Consider the following 18,730-nt stretch of genomic DNA (forward strand, 5'->3'; position numbering starts at 1 on the left):
TCTAAACCAAGGCTAAAAACAGTGTTTGTTTAGTTAATTGACAATGTTTCACCAAGAACCCACAGTTGATTCAAATAAAATGCTCCATAAGTGCCATCCTGTCTGCAGACTGTTTCACAGTTCTGGGTTCTGCTTTATGCAGATTAACCCACTCCTATTCAGGGTCCCATAGTTTCTCTATTTTAAAGCATTTCCTTTCTTCTGTATACCATGGTTTAAGTTTTTCTTCTGATTCTGCCATGCCTGCACATTCAAATTCTTCTTTGTTCATCTTTTATGACAGTTTGTTTATTGGTGCACAGAATGGTCTCCTCTCAACCATTACATTCTTAATCTTCTTTTCACCCACTATCTCCTACTTTATCCATTATCTTTTTGTGATCATCACTTATATAATTTCCCTCCATCTCTCCTCTCATTGATTTTTTATTATTGTCACAAATTTGCTTCATATTACATAATTTTTCAGTCACTAACAATCAAACACTGCCATTATTCATCAAATATACACATCAAAAAAAGTTTTGCCTGTCCCATTTCCCAGAACTCCTGAAGATAGACATTGACTGTTCATATATGTCACTAAACCCACCCAAATAAGAAAACAACCATGCATAAGCAGCACCTATTAGATGGAGAGGGTCTGATAGCTGATCAGTTCCAGTCATTCCACCAGGAAGGAGGTAAATGATTCATGTTGTCTGTAGTTCAACTATGCTTAGATGCTCAGTACCATTGTTCAATCATGTCCATATTGTTAATTTGTGCCAGGAGGGGCTCTTTTGGACATGTCCGAAAGATCAGATGCCATCTTCATGTCATTTAAGGCTAACCAGCTGATGACTTTCTGCAGTGCGGATGCACATGAATTGCCTGAACTCTTACGGGACTCAGTGGATTGTCTGCCACAAGTTATGGGTATAATGGCAGGGACACTACGAATGTAGTGTGTGGACTATAAGTTGAGAATGTGGGTCTCTCGGGGAGCGTACTGGTGATAAGTCCCTGCAGTCACATTATCCTCTGTGTCCTCGGTGACTCAGATGGATAGAGCGTCTGCCATGTAAGTCCTGGTAGGGGCACACATTTTCAACTGTCTCCATTGATGTATATTAACACCCGTCAGTAGCTAATGATGCTGGTCAACAAAGGCAGAGGTTCCTTCCATAGAAGCACTGTACCTAGCCACATGAATCAACCAGCAAGGAGACCTGTGGGGTTGGCTTTGTGAAGGTTGGGGAGTAGGTGAGAGATAGTAGTGCATAGAGTTGTTACTGTGAGGAGGGACACTAATTCAGGTATCACATTTGGGATGAACGTAAGGTCCTGAGGAGCTGTTGGAGGTTCTGTTGCTTTGCTGGGATGGGATCTTGGCTGTAAGGTTTGTGTGCAGAGGTGTCAGAAAATTGGCAGAGGCCCTCAGCCACATAGACACTACAATTCATGATCACTGTGGTGGAGCCTTTGTCTGTGGGAAAGATGTTATAGTCTGGATTAATTTTCAGGATACTCATACTGTGTGCAATTTTGGACTCACTGGGGAGTGATTTAGTAATCTGAGGTCAGGTTATAAGTGACAAATACCTGAAAGATTACCGAGGATGTCTAGGTGGAAGGGGAGGGAGATCACAGTTGGAAGGAGGTTGAAAGTGTTTTAAACAAGATTCTAAGTGGGGTTTGGTTGGCTGTTGTCAGTGAGGCGTGTGGTGAAGACTACCACAGTTGTCATGAACCATAATGACTATGTGGCTGATGGTCTCCGTCACCTTCAGACACCTCTGCACACAGCCATGATCCTTCACATTATGGCTGGATACAGGGCTCCCACAGAATGAACCTCTTCCTTCTATGACCAACACTTCCACACTATTGTCTTTAACCTTGCACCCTACATTTAAGACACCATTCATTTCAAAGTAAAATTAAAGCACTAGCAGTAAAAAAGAAGTCTTTTGACCTAGGTTTCAGCAGTGCTATGAATGCTTACAACAGAAGTAAAACAATCCAACTGGTATGTCACATATAAAACTAAATATCAAGTGATAAGGCTCTAGTCAAAAAATTTTTGAAATAGAGTACATAGAAGGCAAGCCACTATGAGCTGTTCACATGTATCAAGCTATGGTAGCAACAGGATCTGATGCTATCATAGCTTGACAAATGTGAGCAGCCCGTAGTGGCTTGCCTTCTATGTATTCTATTTCAAACATGTTTTGCCTAAAGCTTTAGCACTTGATATTTAGTTTTGTACATGACATGCAAGTTTGAGTGTTTTACATCTGATAAAGGCACTCATAGCAGTGCAGAAACCTATGTCAAAAGATTTCTTTTTTGCAACTGTGGGCTGCTATTGCTTTAATTTTACTTTGAAATGAATTAGGTAGCATAAACGATCCTCCAACCCACAAACCAGAAACTCCTTGGAAAATGACAGTACAGACAGGTACTACTTTGTCATTCCTTTTTTTAACGGTATACTTCACTGTCACTGTTTTCTTCCATTTTGCCTTCTGGGTGTTTACTACTCTGCACTGTGGTGAAGAAACATTCATAAATTTTATCAGAAATTTATGTTGATTTATTTTATTCAATGTTGTCACCTAAAGATGAAAGATATCTTCATAGCAGAGTTCAGTAGCTTTGCATTCTTTCATTCCCTTAGCTTTTGGGCACAAAACCTCAAGTCCATGAGTGCATTTAATAAGAGGTCCTGTTTTATACTTTTTCCTTTACATTTCAGATCAACGCAACCTCTTTTTGAATCGGGATTTTCTCCCACCTGAACATTCTTTGACCTGTATGCCATTTTCAGGATCACAAAATCATCATCCATTCTACTTTAGCCTGGAATACTTCTTTGTTGATTAACATGAGAACATCATGTGAATGCTTGTCCAAAACTAAGCTGTAGATGTTTTGACAGCAATAAAATCTATTGCAACACTATTTCCACCAGTAAACATCATTACAATAAAAAGCAATGTGGCATACAGCAGCCTGGTGTACCAGTCTACTCTATTAATGACAACTGCTTGCTATGCAAAGAAAGTAAAAATGCTTGATAGTAATTTTACTGAATTTGTGAACCTTTGCTGTAACACTAAGAATGCATATAATGTATTAAAACCTTGTGATTTGGAGTGCTTTTAGACATGGCAGTATTCAACCTTTTCTAAAATTTGGTTCAAAAGTTGATGTAAATGATCAACATTTTGCCTTTACTTTGTCTTATTCAGTTTTGAAATTGTGCATTCATAGACTTCTAAAAAATTCTCCTCAGTTTGTAACATCATGATTGGTGTATATAGTCATCAGAGAACTTACAACTAACGTGCTTATCAGGCCCCGAAAGAAATCGTATTTGTAAGCAAGTGATAGTCTGTAATAATAATAACTTCTTGAAAGTTGAAAGTATATGATAGTAATTCCCATTTACAAAAATGAAGAACAGCAAGACACCTTTATTTAAAGATCCATCCCCTGCCTTTCTTTATTCTCAAAACATTTTGAGATGGTAGCTTAGAATACTGTAAAATTTTCTGACACTAACCCTTTAATGGGAACTCATCATGGCACACATAAATGATTATATACAAGCAAAACAAGTTATCATTCCAGAAAGTCTGCCTTGAAAGACCTAAACAATAAAATTGGCATTTTCTGTTAACTTGGGAATGCCTTTGTCTAGAACACAAATAATAATTTTGTGTGGCTCACTAGCCTGGTGCATATCTTCCAACTGGATGTCAGTTTGGCAGCCTGTGTGTCCTTAACCTACACTGGTTATACAACTGGGGAAAGGGAACCTACAGGTTTACATAGAGTCTGACCCACGTGTCATTTCTGGTGACACCTCACATGATTGAGAAGTGAGGGCTCAATAAAATGCACACTGAAAAATCCAAGGTTCCACCAGGATTCAATTCTGTGACCTCCTGATTTCCAGTCAGCTCCTTTACCACTAGACCAAAAGATGTGCCTAGACTATAAAATTCTCTTTTCCCTTGTATGTGTTGTTGTTGTTGTTTTGGTCATGGTCTTCAGTCCAAAGACTGGTTCCATGCAGCTGTCCACACTACTCTATTCTGTGTGAGCCTCTTCATCTCTGAATAACTACCGCAACCTACATCCTCCTGAATATGCTTACTGTATTAATTTCTTGGCCTCCTTCTACTAGTTTTACCCCTCACACTTCCTTCCAATACTAAATTGGTGATCCCTTGATGTCTTGGATCAACTGATCGCTTCTTTTGGTCAAATTGTGCCACAAATTTATTGTCTCTTCAATTCTACTCAATATTTCCTGGTTAGTTACACAATCTAATCTTCAGCATTCTTCTGTAGCACCACATTTCAAAAGGTTCTGTTCTCTTTTTATCTAAACTGTTTATCATCCATGTTTCACTTCCATTCATGGCCACACTCCAGACAAATACTTTCAGAGAAGACTTCCAAACATGTGAATCTATATTTGACATTAACAAATTTCTCTTCTTCAGAAATGCTTTTTGTGCCATTGCCAATCTACATTTTATATCCTCTCTGCTTTGGCCATCATCAGTTGTTTTGCTGCCCAATTATAAAAACTCGTCTACTACTTTAAGTGTCTCATTTCCTAATCTAATTCCCTTAGCATCACCTGATTTAATTCAACTATATTCCATTGTCCTTGTTTTGCTTTTGTTGATATTCATCTTACGGAACTTTAATTCCTTCTCCATATTTTTCTTTGGTTTTCTTTACTGCTTGCTCAATTTACAGACTGAATAACTTTGGCAATAGGCTATAGCCCTGTTTCACTCCCATCTCAATCACTACTTCCCTTTCATGCCCCTCAACTGTTACAGCTGCCATCTTGTTTCTGTACAATTGTAAATAGCCTTTTGTTCCCTGTATAATACTCCTCCTACATTCAGATTTTCAAAGAAAGTGTTTCAGTCGACATTGTCAAAAGCTTTCTTTACGTCGACAAATGCTGGAAACATAGGTTTATCTTTCCTTATCTTCTACTCCATTGATGAATTTCTCAGTAGAACCAACTGATTTGTGTGTATATAACTTCTGCACAATTTCAGTGCAGTAATGTGTTCATTGTAAATAAGTATTATAGTAGTTCTATTACATGTTTATTACTTTATAAATAAAAAAACTTTTTTATTTTAAATTCAGTGCATTCTTCTTCTTCATGTGCCGTCTCCTCTAAGAAGGTTGGCTGTCATCATGGCAATTTCTGATCTTGATTTGGCTGATCTAAGGAGTTCTGACGTTGAACAGTTGTACCAATTTTTTAAATTGTCAATCCAGGATGTCCGTCTTCTACCCCTCGTTCTCTTCCCACAAATTTTCCCTTCTAGTATTATTTGCAATATTTTGTAATTTACTCCCCTAATAACATGGCCTAAATATTGTAGCTTCCTTACTTTAATAGTTTTAATTAATTCTTTTTCCTTTCCCATTCTTCTTAGGACATCTTGATTAGTAATCCTCGACACCCAACTAATTCTAAGTATTCTTCTATATGCCCACATTTCAAAAGCTTCTAAACTGTTCATGTCCTTCTTTTTCAATGTCCACGCTTCCATTCCGTATAATAATTTTGAGAATACATAGCATCTTAGCAACCTCATTTTTGTGTTTAAACAAATGTCTCTCGAACAGAATGCATTTTTCATCTTATTAAAGATACTTCTGGCCTGTCCTATTCTCGATTTAATTTCTTCTGAGCTTTCAATCTCCTCTTTTACAATTGTTCCGAGATATTTAAATTTACGTACTTGATCGACTCTTTCCCTATTGATTGTAAGATTTTCTTGTTGGTGTGTTTTAGATATCACCATGAACTTAGTCTTGCTTACGTTAAGAGTCAAGCCAAATTCTTCACTTTTTTCTGCGACTTTGTCAAGAAGTAATTGTAGGTCTTTGAGGTTTCCAGCTAGTAGTGCAGTGTCATCAGCAAACCTAACATTGTTAATGTTTAGCCCATTCACTTTAATGCCAGCTATTTCATCTGATAGAGCTGCCTGGATTATGTCTTCTGAATACATATTAAACAATAAGGGTGAGAGAACGCAACCTTGTCTCACACCCCTCTTTATTTCTATATCATTCGATAACTCATTTTCTACCTTCACGGTTGCGGTTTGATTGTAGTAGAGGTTATATATAATGCGGACGTCTTTCTTATCAAGTGTTTTCTTTTCTAACAATTCTATGAGATGATCATGACGAACTTTGTCAAATGCTTTATTATAATCCAGGAAGCACACATATAGTGGCTGGTTAACCTCCATACATCGTTGCGCTAATATGTTAAAAGCAAACAATGCTTCTCTTGTACCGAGGGAACTTCTAAAACCGAATTGTGTTTCACTTATACCTTCTTCTACTTTTTTGTATATTCGTTGGTGTATAACTTTTAGAAATATCTTTAAGGTGTGACTCATTAAGCTTATTGTACGGTGATCATTACAAGTTTTGGCATTAGCCTTTTTGGGTAATGTAACAAAGGTAGATGTCAACCAATCCCTAGGAATAATTCCCGAATTATAAATATCATTAAACAATTGTACAAATATATCTATATGGTCTATTCCTATGAGTTTCAGGATGTCATTTGGTATCTTATCTGGTCCAGGGGCTTTTCCTGTCTTTGATTTGTTGATAACATGTAATATTTCTTCTTTCGATATGCTTGGTCCTCGTTCTCCGATCATGTTATCATAAAATTTTTGATCTTTTCTTGTATCTTCAAATAGTTCTTTGACATATTCTGTCCACCTGTCCAGTTTACCTTTAACATCAGGAATTATTTTGCCATTTTTATCTAACAATAAACTTGTACTTTTCTTTTTATTAAGTCCAGCTAAATCTTTAACTTTTTTGTGTAAGTTGAAACTATCATGTCTTGTTTCATAACTCTCAATTTCAGAGCATTGTTCCTTGTACCATTCTTCTTTTGCTCGCCGTGTTTGTAAAATGATTCTTTCATAGAGTGTTCATTAAAAAAATGACGATCATTCCACTTGGGACCTGTGGAAGATACATTAGCTTATTTGTTTTATTTGTAAATATTTGTCATGTATTATTGTTTTTCTGACATGTTCTGCATCCTGGAGGACCTCCTCACTACAGATCAATTGGAATGAAAGTAAACCTAATCTAATCTAATTATTGTCTTTCTGACATGTTCTGCATCCTGGAGGACCTCCTCACTACATATCAATTGGAATGAAAGTAAATCTAATGTGATCTAATCTAAGACAAGTAGTAGTGTCAGTATTGCCCTGCATATTCCTATATTTCCCCAGAATCCAAACTGATCTCCCCCTTCTACCAGTTTTTTCATTCTTCTGTAAGTGGTATCCTAACAATAAGAAACTGAGGGCCCATTAACAAATACCTTCAAGAATAAAACTAAATTTGTAGTAGAAACATTACATATTGATGTACTCCAAAGTTCAGTGATCTCTCTCTCTCTCACACACACACACCAACACACACACACACACACACACACACACACACACACACACACACAAAAGGAAACACAACCACTCACCTTTAGCTAATTATGTATGGTACACAGATACAAGCAACAGAAAACTATTTATATTATCTTTTGAGCTTTTACTCTGATGAATGTATCACGTTCACACACACACACACACACACACACACACACACACACACACACACACACACAACCACACAGACAACCAAACACACAAGCCCATGGCCATGGCAAGACTGACTGTTGATTATCAATAGCAGTTCCCGGGGCTCTTGGAGGTGGGGAGGGGGTATGGAAGGGCACACGAGACAAGAAGAGGTGTGTGTGTGTGTGTGTGTGTGTGTGTGTGTGTGTGTGTGTGTGTGTGTGTGTGTATTGAACTAGGGACCTAGAAACAATGGAGAGGCTTTGTCCCCACCGCAGCCCTCAGTGGTTCACAACCCCACAACAGAATACAGCAGTCCACTCACCCCACCACAGCCCCACACCAAATCCATGGTTATTATGCAGTTCAGCCCCCAGTGAACCCCCAAGGAATGTCTCATACCAGACGAGTGTAACCCCAGATATTTGTGTGTTAGAGTAATGGTGTACACTTATGTGGAGACAGTGTTCGCACAGCAATTGCCAACATAGTGTAACTGAGGCAGAATAAGGGGAACCAGCCCGCATTCATGAAGGCAGATGGAAATCCACCTTAAAAACCATCCACAGGCTGGCCAGCACACCGGACCTTGACACTAATCCACTGGGCAGATTCGTGCTGGGAACCGGCACACCTTCCTGCTTGGGAAGCTGGATAGGATACTGGTGGGCTAAGAAGAGGGTAGTGGGATACTGTGTGGTGGGTGAGTGATTCTGGAACAAGACGAAAAGAATTCAGAGGTTAGAGAATATAAGAAGTAGGGAAGGGGAAAAATGGAGGGGTGAAGGAGAGTAAAGTGGAGATGAGTAAGGAGATAGGGAGGAAAGAGATGGAGATGACTGTAATGGGAGGAGAGAGCAGAAGAGGAGGGACAGAAGGGCAGAAGGGGGGGGGTCAGGCCTGCATGGGGGGGGGGGAGGGGGATTGGGGGGATGGGGAAGGAAGAGTGTTGGGAGGAAGAAGAAATTATGTGGACTGGGGAAGAGTGGTGTGGACAGAAGCGAGAAGGGGAAACATAAGACGAGGCAGGTAGGCCTGGGGGACTGCGAGAACACTAAGTACACTATTCTCACTAGTGTAGTTCAGGGAAACCAGTGTGTCTCAAGGGAATATCCAAATGGCACACATGGTGAAGCAACTGTTGAAGTAACTTGTGTTGTGGGATGCAACATGTTTGGCAGCTGGAAGGTCAAGCTTTCAGTTTGCCACAGTTTGACAGTGGATTTTCATGTGAGTAGACAGTTGGTCGCTTGTCATGTCTACTTGAGTGCTGTGCAGTAATTGCAGCATAGGTGATATATAATGTGGCTGCTTTCACAAGTGGCCTTGTCTTTCATAGGATAAGAAACAGGAAGTGGTGGCTGTGTGGGACAGATCTTGCACCTGGGTCGACCACAAGGGAATGACCCATGGGATGCAGGATTGGGAGGTGGATTGGATTAGGGCTGGACAAGGATATTCTGTAGGTTGGTTGAGAAATGGAACACAACTTTGGGAGATGTGGGTAGGATTTTGGGTGGGATGTCCCTCATCTCAGAGCACATCGGTAGGTAGCAGAAGCCCTGGTGAATGATGTGATTAAGGTTTCGAAGGCCAGATGGAGTGCTGTTTGGTAGCTGGCTAAAAGGTTCAGTGGTGTCAGAGGAGATAGCATGGGAGATCTGTTTATGGATGAGCTGTATAGGATACTGTCTGTCAGTAAAGGCTCTTGTGAGATTATTGGTGTATTTCAACGCCAGATTTCCACTGTAGTCTGTGGTGTCCATGGGTGGTGAGGCCGTAAGGAAGACTTTGATGTGGAGCAGTTGACAGTTGTCAAAGTTGACATACTGCTGGTAGTTGGTGCACTTGATATGAACAAAAATATGTATGGAGCATTCTAAGAGGCAGAGATCAGCATCTAAGAAGGTAGCTTGTTGAGTTGAGAAGGACCAGATGAAATTGATTTGGAAGAAAGTGCTGAGGTTATGGAGGAAAGAGCAAAGCTTGTCCCTGACATGAACTGGATCATGAATATGCAGGCTGCTAGTGGAAAAGAGATAACAGATCAGGAAAGGATAAGAACCTAACTATTGCTATTAAAAATGATGTAAAGAAATGCAAATGCAGAAAGAACCACATGGCAGGGAAAAGTGAAGAAAGATTATTTGCATTCATATCTCACAGTCAATAAGATGTTCCAGAGATTCTGTGAAGGAAGAACAAGTTTAGGACTGAAACAGTGCCCCTTATCAAAATACAAGCATATATTTCATGAATATCTCAATGTATCATTTAGTACTCTTCACATCAATGTCTCCTCCACTTGAAAGTTGGGTTTTTAACAATACCATGAAAAGGAAATGACACTCGACATACAGCAGAGATGCTGAGCTGCAGATAAGCCCAACAAAAAGACTGTCAAAAAGTGAGCTTTCAGTCGACAAGTCCTTCATCAGAGATAAAGAGAGACACACTCACACACACACACACACACACACACACACACACTCACACTCACACACACACACACACACACACACACACAACTACAGTCTCCGCAGCCAGGGGCCAGCCCAGGTCAGACAGCCAGAGATTGTGGTCATATGTGTGTGAGATGCGTTTGTATGTGGGTGTATGTTGTCTAATTCCGATGAAGGCCTTTTTACCCAAAGCTTACTTGTTTGACAGTCTTTCTGTTGTGCCTATCTATGATACAGCATCTCTGCTATATAGTGAATAGCAACTATCCTTTTCATAATACTGTTACATTCCATCCTGGATTTTCCATGTTTAAGTTCGTGTTAATGGAAATAAAAGCACAAACATGTCTGAGAAGGAGAATGAACTATGAAATAGGAAGATAATCCAACTGCCATTAAGACTTGCTTTGCCATGCAGCAAAATCAATGTATTCCAAAACTAGCCATCATTTAGATTTTCTATGCTAGACAAGTATGAATATACAATCCTCGCATCATAAGCCATACCAAGGAACAAACAAAAGAAAGCATGATCCCCTACACCTGATTGGGTGCAGAATCTTCAAGGGGATGCAGTCAAGTTGCTTTGGCTTTGCTGGACTTTCTTTTTCAATTACATAAGAAACAACCAAATAATGGGACAAACACTATACATCTACTCTCAGCTTTTTGCAGCAGTTAAATTAAAAAAAGTTTTATGATGGTGATGCTTACAGCATTCTTGGAAAAGAGTGTGAAATTCAATGATATTGATAATTCCTTTCCTGTTCTTGGCCACAGCTATATGCCTTCACTTACGATGAAAAGGCATCTTGCCTCCTAAAGAATATGATGATATTTTAGAAGAGCTGTGCAGGTAAGCATAGCTCATGATGTGCCACCCCTATCCCCCCTCCCCCTCCTCCACTGCCCAATGCAGTTGCTGCCATGTGGTGTGCACAGAGGGGCATCAGCAGGAGCAGGCATCTATGCATTGCGCTATTGAAGTCACTATACATTACATAATGTGTACATTGTGCAAAAAATTTAATAATTTTTAACATGATTTTTGTTCACTAATGTAAAAAAAAAAGGATGTAGCTCATTATCAAATTCCACTGACATTGTTTCATCTCTTTAGTCATGAAATGTTACACACAAAGTTACTTTCACATTTAATAATGTTAGTATGGAAGTATGGATTAACACATTGAGGACTGTATAAGCATTGTATTTATTACTTTTAACCATATTATGTAGACTGTATCAACCAAAAGCATTTTCACAAAGACAATAAAGTACAAAAGTCAAAAAGCACATAGCTTTTTCAAATAGTAAATATGTTTCTCTAATTCACATTATATTCTTTAAATCATTAAATATTCTATATTACACCTTCTAAAGTAGCCTATGTACAATATTGCTCAAGTGTGTGAGACCCGTACCAAATATGACTAATGGGATATTGAATTTATACAGGGAAGGGCACTACAAATGGTCACAGATTTGAGTGATCCATAGGAGAATGTCTCAGAGATACTGAAGGAACTGAATTGGAAGACTTTTGGAGATAGATGTAAACTATCCCGAGAAAGTCTATTACCAAAGTTTCAAGAACTGGCTTTAAATGATGACTCTAAGAATATACTACAATCCCCTATGTATTGTTCACATAGGGATCGAGAGGATAAGATTACAATAATCACTGCACACACAGAGGTTTTCAACCAATAATTCTTCCAGTGTTCAAGATGTGAATTGAATGGGAAGAAACCATAATAACTGGTACAATGGGATATACCCTTTGCTATGCATCTCACAGTGGTTTGCCAAGTATGCATGTAGATGTTCCTTTTTTATGTTCACACTCTCTCTGTAGCAAATTTAATCAAAATTGGTTCTGTGATTTGGTTGTGAAAAGATAACAGACAGGGGAACTTTTGCAATTGTATCATTAGTACGGATTTGTCTCAGACAGTGCTGGTATTTATCCAAGAAAGATGCATCCTGTAGGTTATCAAACTTTCAAGCTGCAGATTGGAAATTATATTAATAGAGACATAAATGTACAGCTGAGTCCAAGTGCTGAATCTGTGATTATTGAAACCACTTTTCCACATGCAACTGGAAATTGTGTTAGCACATTCAGGTCAATGTTGAGTTTTAACATCAATGATTGCACATATCAGTAGGTGAGTGTTCAGGAAAGGAAAATATCCTAAGCTCTGCAGAAACTCACCACTGATTGTGACAGTAGGAATAAAAGGATGATACAGAATACAGGTCTTTTTATATTAACATTGGCGTTCAGTATCACAAACTGAAGACAACTATTTTCTAGCCCCTGATTGTTTTAGTTGCAGTATTTCCCTATTAGTACTGTACTCTACTCCTACACCTTGTGGAAGGTTTGCTTTGAGAAGATGAATGACAGTACCATCAAATATGAGAATAAGTTTGGGCACCTATACATTCCTGTATAACACTTCTGATCTTTCAAGAAATATATTGCGATTCTTCAATTGATTGCAATGCTATCACCAGGGAGGTGCTGTAAGTGCACATAAAATTTCAACACTTTGGTTGAAATACCATCACAGTCAGAAGAATTACTACATTTCAGTTACCTAACAATTTGGGTGAGTTCTTTGACAGCAGATTTATGTCTGCTGGTGAAGTGTCCAATGCCTTTTCAAGTAGATCTAAAGAATCTGCTTTTGAGAGCCCATTTTTCTCTCAATGTTTTCAGCTATTGGTAAGAAGACTTCATTTGTTTCAGTGCAAATGATTTAAACATCATCCACCGCACTGGTACTGTCATCGGGTAGTTCAGAACCTTTTACCTTACACTGTTTATTCATTTCATATGTAGTAATCCATCAAACTGCCTCTTCTTTGTACTTGGAATTTTTGTGCAGAGTGCATAGCTTTTGTCTTTTGATGACACAATGTCAGCTTTTGCAATATTGCTTGTAGAGTACCTTTAACCCAAGAGCAGGTGCGTCTATGTAAAAAGTGTGCCAAACACAAGTAAAATTGTTTTGTACTGTTTGATTGTTGTTTCATAATTGTGAGTAATATCTGTCCCTTCATTACTGCTTCAGTTAACACAGTGATAAACTGTGTTGTCATAAGCCCAAGTGAGCTGCAGTAATATAAAATAAAAGGTGATCTAGGTCAGAAAAAATTATGATTTTTGCAAGTAAATGACCCAAATTATGAGCTTACAACACAATACTAAAATGAGGCAGTTCTCTATGAGATAATGTGCAATTGAATAAGTGGCTGTCTGGAATCTGATGCAACTGCACTGTTTAATGCTTCGAGTGGGTCGTTACTGTTGGGTAACACCTGTCTATGGGAACAGAGTAATACATGAAAAGTTATTTCATTACTGTTAAATTATATAGTGCTTTAGTGTATATTATGTAAGTTTATTTTATCGCTTTTTTAATTAAATCATGATTTTCCTTGGTAATGTAAAGACTGCTATTCTTTAAATGCATATTTGTGCCCGCTTGTGTTATGTAAATTGGCAAGCCCGTTTGCTAGTTAAGTTTTGATTAGTGCTAGTCCTCAATAATGAATAAAGTTCTCTCTTTCTGGCACAAGATACTTTGATTCAAGGTGTTATCTGTCCTTTCTCTCAGCTTACACTGTCATTATCCTCTTTAAAGGAATTCATAGCATCGTAAGAATGTTTTTAGGAAAGAATTGAATTTCTCATCTACTGTGTGTGCTTGGTGATCTTCTTCCTGTTATTCATCCAGTAAATTCTCTCTGAACAGTTTCCCTTAGGATCAGTATCACAGAATTACAAGTGCTAACTATTTTGTATCAGTCTGATGTGGATACTTTACTGTTGTCATTTTACTGCTGCAGCCTGATAAACCATTTACTTTGGGGCTCACATCTATATCACAGAAGTCTGTAAGTAATAAATGGTAAGCACTACATTGTGTATGTTCTACAGAATTAATTTATTCAGGATGACAGATTTTCCACTTACAAGGACATCAACAAACGTTTGTAAACAGCATTGGAAAAGATGTTACTCATCTAGACTGAGGCACAAACACACAGTAAATGTTATCTTTGACAGTGCACTATTCATGCAGTTTATGAGGTAAAAAGTCAAACAATAAATATAAAGGGAGCAAACCAGAAAAAAAACATTAACATGAAACTCAATAAACAGTGCCTATATAACAGTTTACATTAAATAAACAAACATAAAATAAAATTAGTACCTGATAAGACTACTTCAAGAAGTATTACACACAGAAGGTGATACACAAACCAAGTAAAAGCAAGATGTAACAATTGTAACAAGACATAACAAATGTAAGAACAGAACATTTTGAGTACACAAGTAGTCATAATGAAATAAAATGAACTGAATAAACACATAAATATCGAGGAATATGAAGGAACAGACTGTTTGGGAAGTAATGGAAAACTAACACTATTACGTGAAGTTTAGAAGAGGGGAACTATTAAGCTGCATTTGGTCATGTAAAATTAAATCAGGACTGTGGGACAGATGTTTGTTGGATTCTAGGGCTTCTAGCAATTTGAGTTTTTGGTCTTTGTTTGCTAAGTGAAGAACATGTGACTGTGGCTGGTAGTCATGGCCTTCACTCAATACGTGCTCAGCAAATGTGGAGTCATAATTTTGCAACCTGCATTCATGTTCACCCAGCCTAGTTGCTATGTCCCTGCCTGATTGACAAATATAAAACTTATCACAATAAGGACAAGTAATTTTGTATACCCCACTGTTGGCTAGTAATTGGGTCTTATCTTTCCTACTGAAAATACACTGGGCTGTGGTATTCTTCACAAAGTAGGAAACTCTACAGTTGCAGGGTTTCAGTGTTTTTGCTAGAATCTGTGATACCTATCCTAGGTGTGGTACTATACATCTCTTCTGGCAGACAGTGGAAGGACCAGCCGAGGGACCATAGAGGAGTGGTATAATTTTCAGGTTTTGTTTCCTATGCAAGATGTGTCAGTCAGGACAGGATTGTAGCCATTGGCAGAGGCAATAAATTTAATTGTGTCCAACTTCACTTTGAAAGCTTTCTTGGCATGGGAACAGATATGAGATGGTGCATCTTTGAGAGGGAAACTACATGTTTGTGTTTTACTGGGTGTGGTGCACAAGTAGGTGTTACTGTGTCTGTAGTTGTAGTTTTTCTGTAATTTCTGAAACAATGTGTCCATGTATTGTTGTCAATGATGAGATCTAGGAAGATTATGGGCTTGTTGCCAATTTCCATTGTGAACCAATTATTTTTATGTTGACCTTCTCCTTAAGTTATGCAAAAATGTGTTGAGCTGTCTTATAGTGCCTGTCTACATACACTGCACATCACCTATGTATCCAAACCAATATTTAATATCTGCACTCTGTACTCAAAAATTCTTGATTCAAAAACTATTGTTCAAAATGGTGAATGAGTATTTAAGCCAAAAGTGGACTAAGAGGAGACCTTGTAGCTAAGCTGTCTGTTTATGCAGAGTCTCTTGGAACTGAAAATAGTTTTGTGATTGGTCTCAAGTCATTCAATTCCACAGAATTGACATTAGACTTGCACATCACTTTTCTCAGAATATCAAAACATTCCTCTACTGATATGTTGGAAAACAAAGTCAGACATCAGAGGATTCTGATTTGGTGCTGTGTGAAGTAGGTAGAGCTTTTCTTATTTGCAAGATCCACTCAGACTGAAATACCATGCTTTGATTTGAATTTAGTGTTGCTTTTAATTAAGGTTCTCTTGCCTGCATCTCCATCCATCACAGTCTGCTGCATTCACAGTAATTTTGATGGGTTGTGTGCCTCAGTCTAATGGTTAACTGGTTATGTGAGACCTTCCGGATGCATGGTATGCTTGAGGAATCATAGACTCATGCTTTCTGCTTACCTGACAAATTACTAATTGAGTCATTTACTCATAGGCAAGGACTGTTCAGACCCATCTATGTTACAAGTTTAATGTCATGAGTTGACATATCTAACCTGATAATGTTGCTGACCTGGTGACATGGCTTCTAAGCTATGAAACTAATCATTAAATAAATTATTTACAAGAGCACCAAAGCAGTTATTATTCAAGATGCCAAAATAGGTAGCAATGACATTTTTGAGATAACTCTATCAACTGATTGGATAGGCTAATGGCAAATGGCGGTGATCTATTTGTCACAGTAACAGGAAATTCAAATCCACCAAGGCAGAAGTTGAATCTGCATCTGAGAGTGTCTGGACAAGAGTCAGTATCAAGGGTTGACATAAACTTATAATCAGAGCTTTCTGTTGACCACCAGACTCACTCCAATATGAACCAAAAACTCACAGTTCACTAGTATGAATATTACCCAATCATACTGTCATCATCGGAAGAGAGATTAATCATCCAACAATTTGTTTGGGATAGCTATAGGTTTGTCAGTGGTTGGTATGACATGACATCCTAAACACTGCTAAATGTTTTCTCTGAAATCTACCTAGAGCAGATAGTTAAGGAGGCCATGCATAGTACAAATATAACACATTATACGCAATGGCAACAAATAGACCTGATGTATTTGAAAATTATTACATTGAATGTGGTGCCAACGGCTACTAGGCAGTCATAGCAACAATGATTACCAAAGTACAAAGAGGCACTAAGATGAACAGAAAGAACTTAAATGTTGAGCAAACTAGATAAAGAAGCAATAGTCTCATGTCACAAAGAGGAACTTGAAAAATTTTGCTCTAGGCAGGAGTATGTAAAAGAATTATGGCACAAGTTTAAAAGTTAAGTTGACTGTGTGTTGGATAGATATGTACTGGTAGCTAGTTAAATAGTTCATGATGGGATAGATCCTTCATGGTGTACAGTCATCACAAAGAAACTTCTAAAGAAATAGATGTAAAACAAAGCACAGAGTTATAGATAGATGGATGCTGAATGAAATACATATAGCTGTCAAACTGAAAGTAGCAAGCAAATGCATACATGATGACCTACATTTTAAAATGTTCCTTTACCAACAAAAATCCAAGACTATTGCCCCAGTTTAATTGTCACACCACTGAAAATGTGATATAGAATTTAGTGAAAATGGTGCTGAGAAACAGCTGAAATTCCTAAAATTGATAAAAGCTTTAGGACCCAATGGAACCCCAATCAAATTCTACACAGAATTTACAGCTGAGTTAGCCAGTCTTTTAACCATAACATACCACAGATACATTGAACAAGAAATTGTGTCCAGTAGCTGGAAGAGAGCAAAGGTTACATCGGTCTACAAGAAGGGTACAAAAAGTGCCCCACAAAACTACCATCCAATGTTTTTGAAGACATTCATCTACTGTAGAATATATTCAAATGTCAAACATAAACAAATATCTTGACCAGAATGACCTCCTTCGAGCCAACCAGCATGGATTCTGGAAACATCAGTCAAACAATCATGCTAAACCCAACTCACACTTCCCTAACATGACATCCTGGAAGCCATGGATCAGGAAGTCAGGTCAGTGCAGCACTTTGAATTTCGGAAAGCATTTGACTTGGTACCAAACATATGCTTGTTATCAAAAGTGCAAGTGGGGAGAATGCAGTTTCTTATCTTGGATGGAGAGTTATAAACAGATCTAGAAGTAACTTCAAAGATGACCGAGGGAAATGTGCTGGAACCCATGATGTTAATGTTGTATGTTAATGTTCTTGTACAAAATATTAATAATAACTTATGACTTTCTGTTGATGATGCAGTTATCTATAATGAGGTACTACCAGATAAAAAGCTACACAAATATTCAATCCAATTTTGGTAAGATTTCAAAAGTGGGGCAAGCATTGGCAACTTGTTTTAAATACTCAGAAACGTAGTATCCTATGACTACAGTATCAACACATCACAACTGGAATCAAGCAACTCATACAAATACCTGTGGGGGATTTAACAATTCATTAGGACATGAAAGGAAACAATCAAATACACTGTCGTAGGTAAAGCAGGTGGCATACTTCGATTCATTGGTGGGATGCTAACAAAATTCAAGAGTCTCCAGAGGAGATAGCTTACAAAATGCTATAGAATACTTGTCAAGTCTGTAAGACCTGTACCAAACAGAATCAACAAGGGTTATAGGGAGCTGATATTTAATGGTAAGTCATTAACATACAAGAGAAATAGGACTGGGTCTAATATGGAGACTTGTGGAACACCTTGAGATATATTTTTCCAGTCAGAATAATAATTTGCCCTATTTAAAGGGATGTTAATTCTTTGCTTTCTGTTTAGTAAGTAGGATTTAAGCCATTATAGGGCAGCGTCCCTAATTCTCTTCTTTTCAAATCTGTAAATAAGCAATGCATGGTTTACAAAATCAAATGTGATACTGGAAAACACAACAGAGCTATTTGAACATTAAGGTACTAATCTTCAGGAAGAATTAAAAAGAAAAGCATGTTACACATCTTAATTTAGTATAGCGTACAGGGACTGATATGGGACTTCATGATGTCCAAAACTATATTTTCAAGTGAAACAGAATGGACAAGTAATGTAGCTGCTGAAAAATCCTTACCTTTCTATCATGTCAGGTGAAACTGCTACTTTATTTGGTATGTG

At 38.0% G+C, this 18,730-nt stretch overlaps 1 protein-coding gene across 1 annotated transcript in view; it reads left to right on the plus strand.

Moving 5' to 3' along the window:
* LOC124545900 (pro-neuregulin-3, membrane-bound isoform-like) overlaps positions 1-18,730 on the plus strand; it is a 382,922-nt gene that overhangs the window by 360,373 nt on the left and 3,819 nt on the right. The gene's annotated exons all lie outside the window — the stretch shown is intronic.

Source organism: Schistocerca americana, chromosome 8 (genome assembly GCF_021461395.2).
Source record: "Schistocerca americana isolate TAMUIC-IGC-003095 chromosome 8, iqSchAmer2.1, whole genome shotgun sequence".
NCBI classification, from domain to species: Eukaryota; Metazoa; Arthropoda; class Insecta; order Orthoptera; family Acrididae; genus Schistocerca; species Schistocerca americana.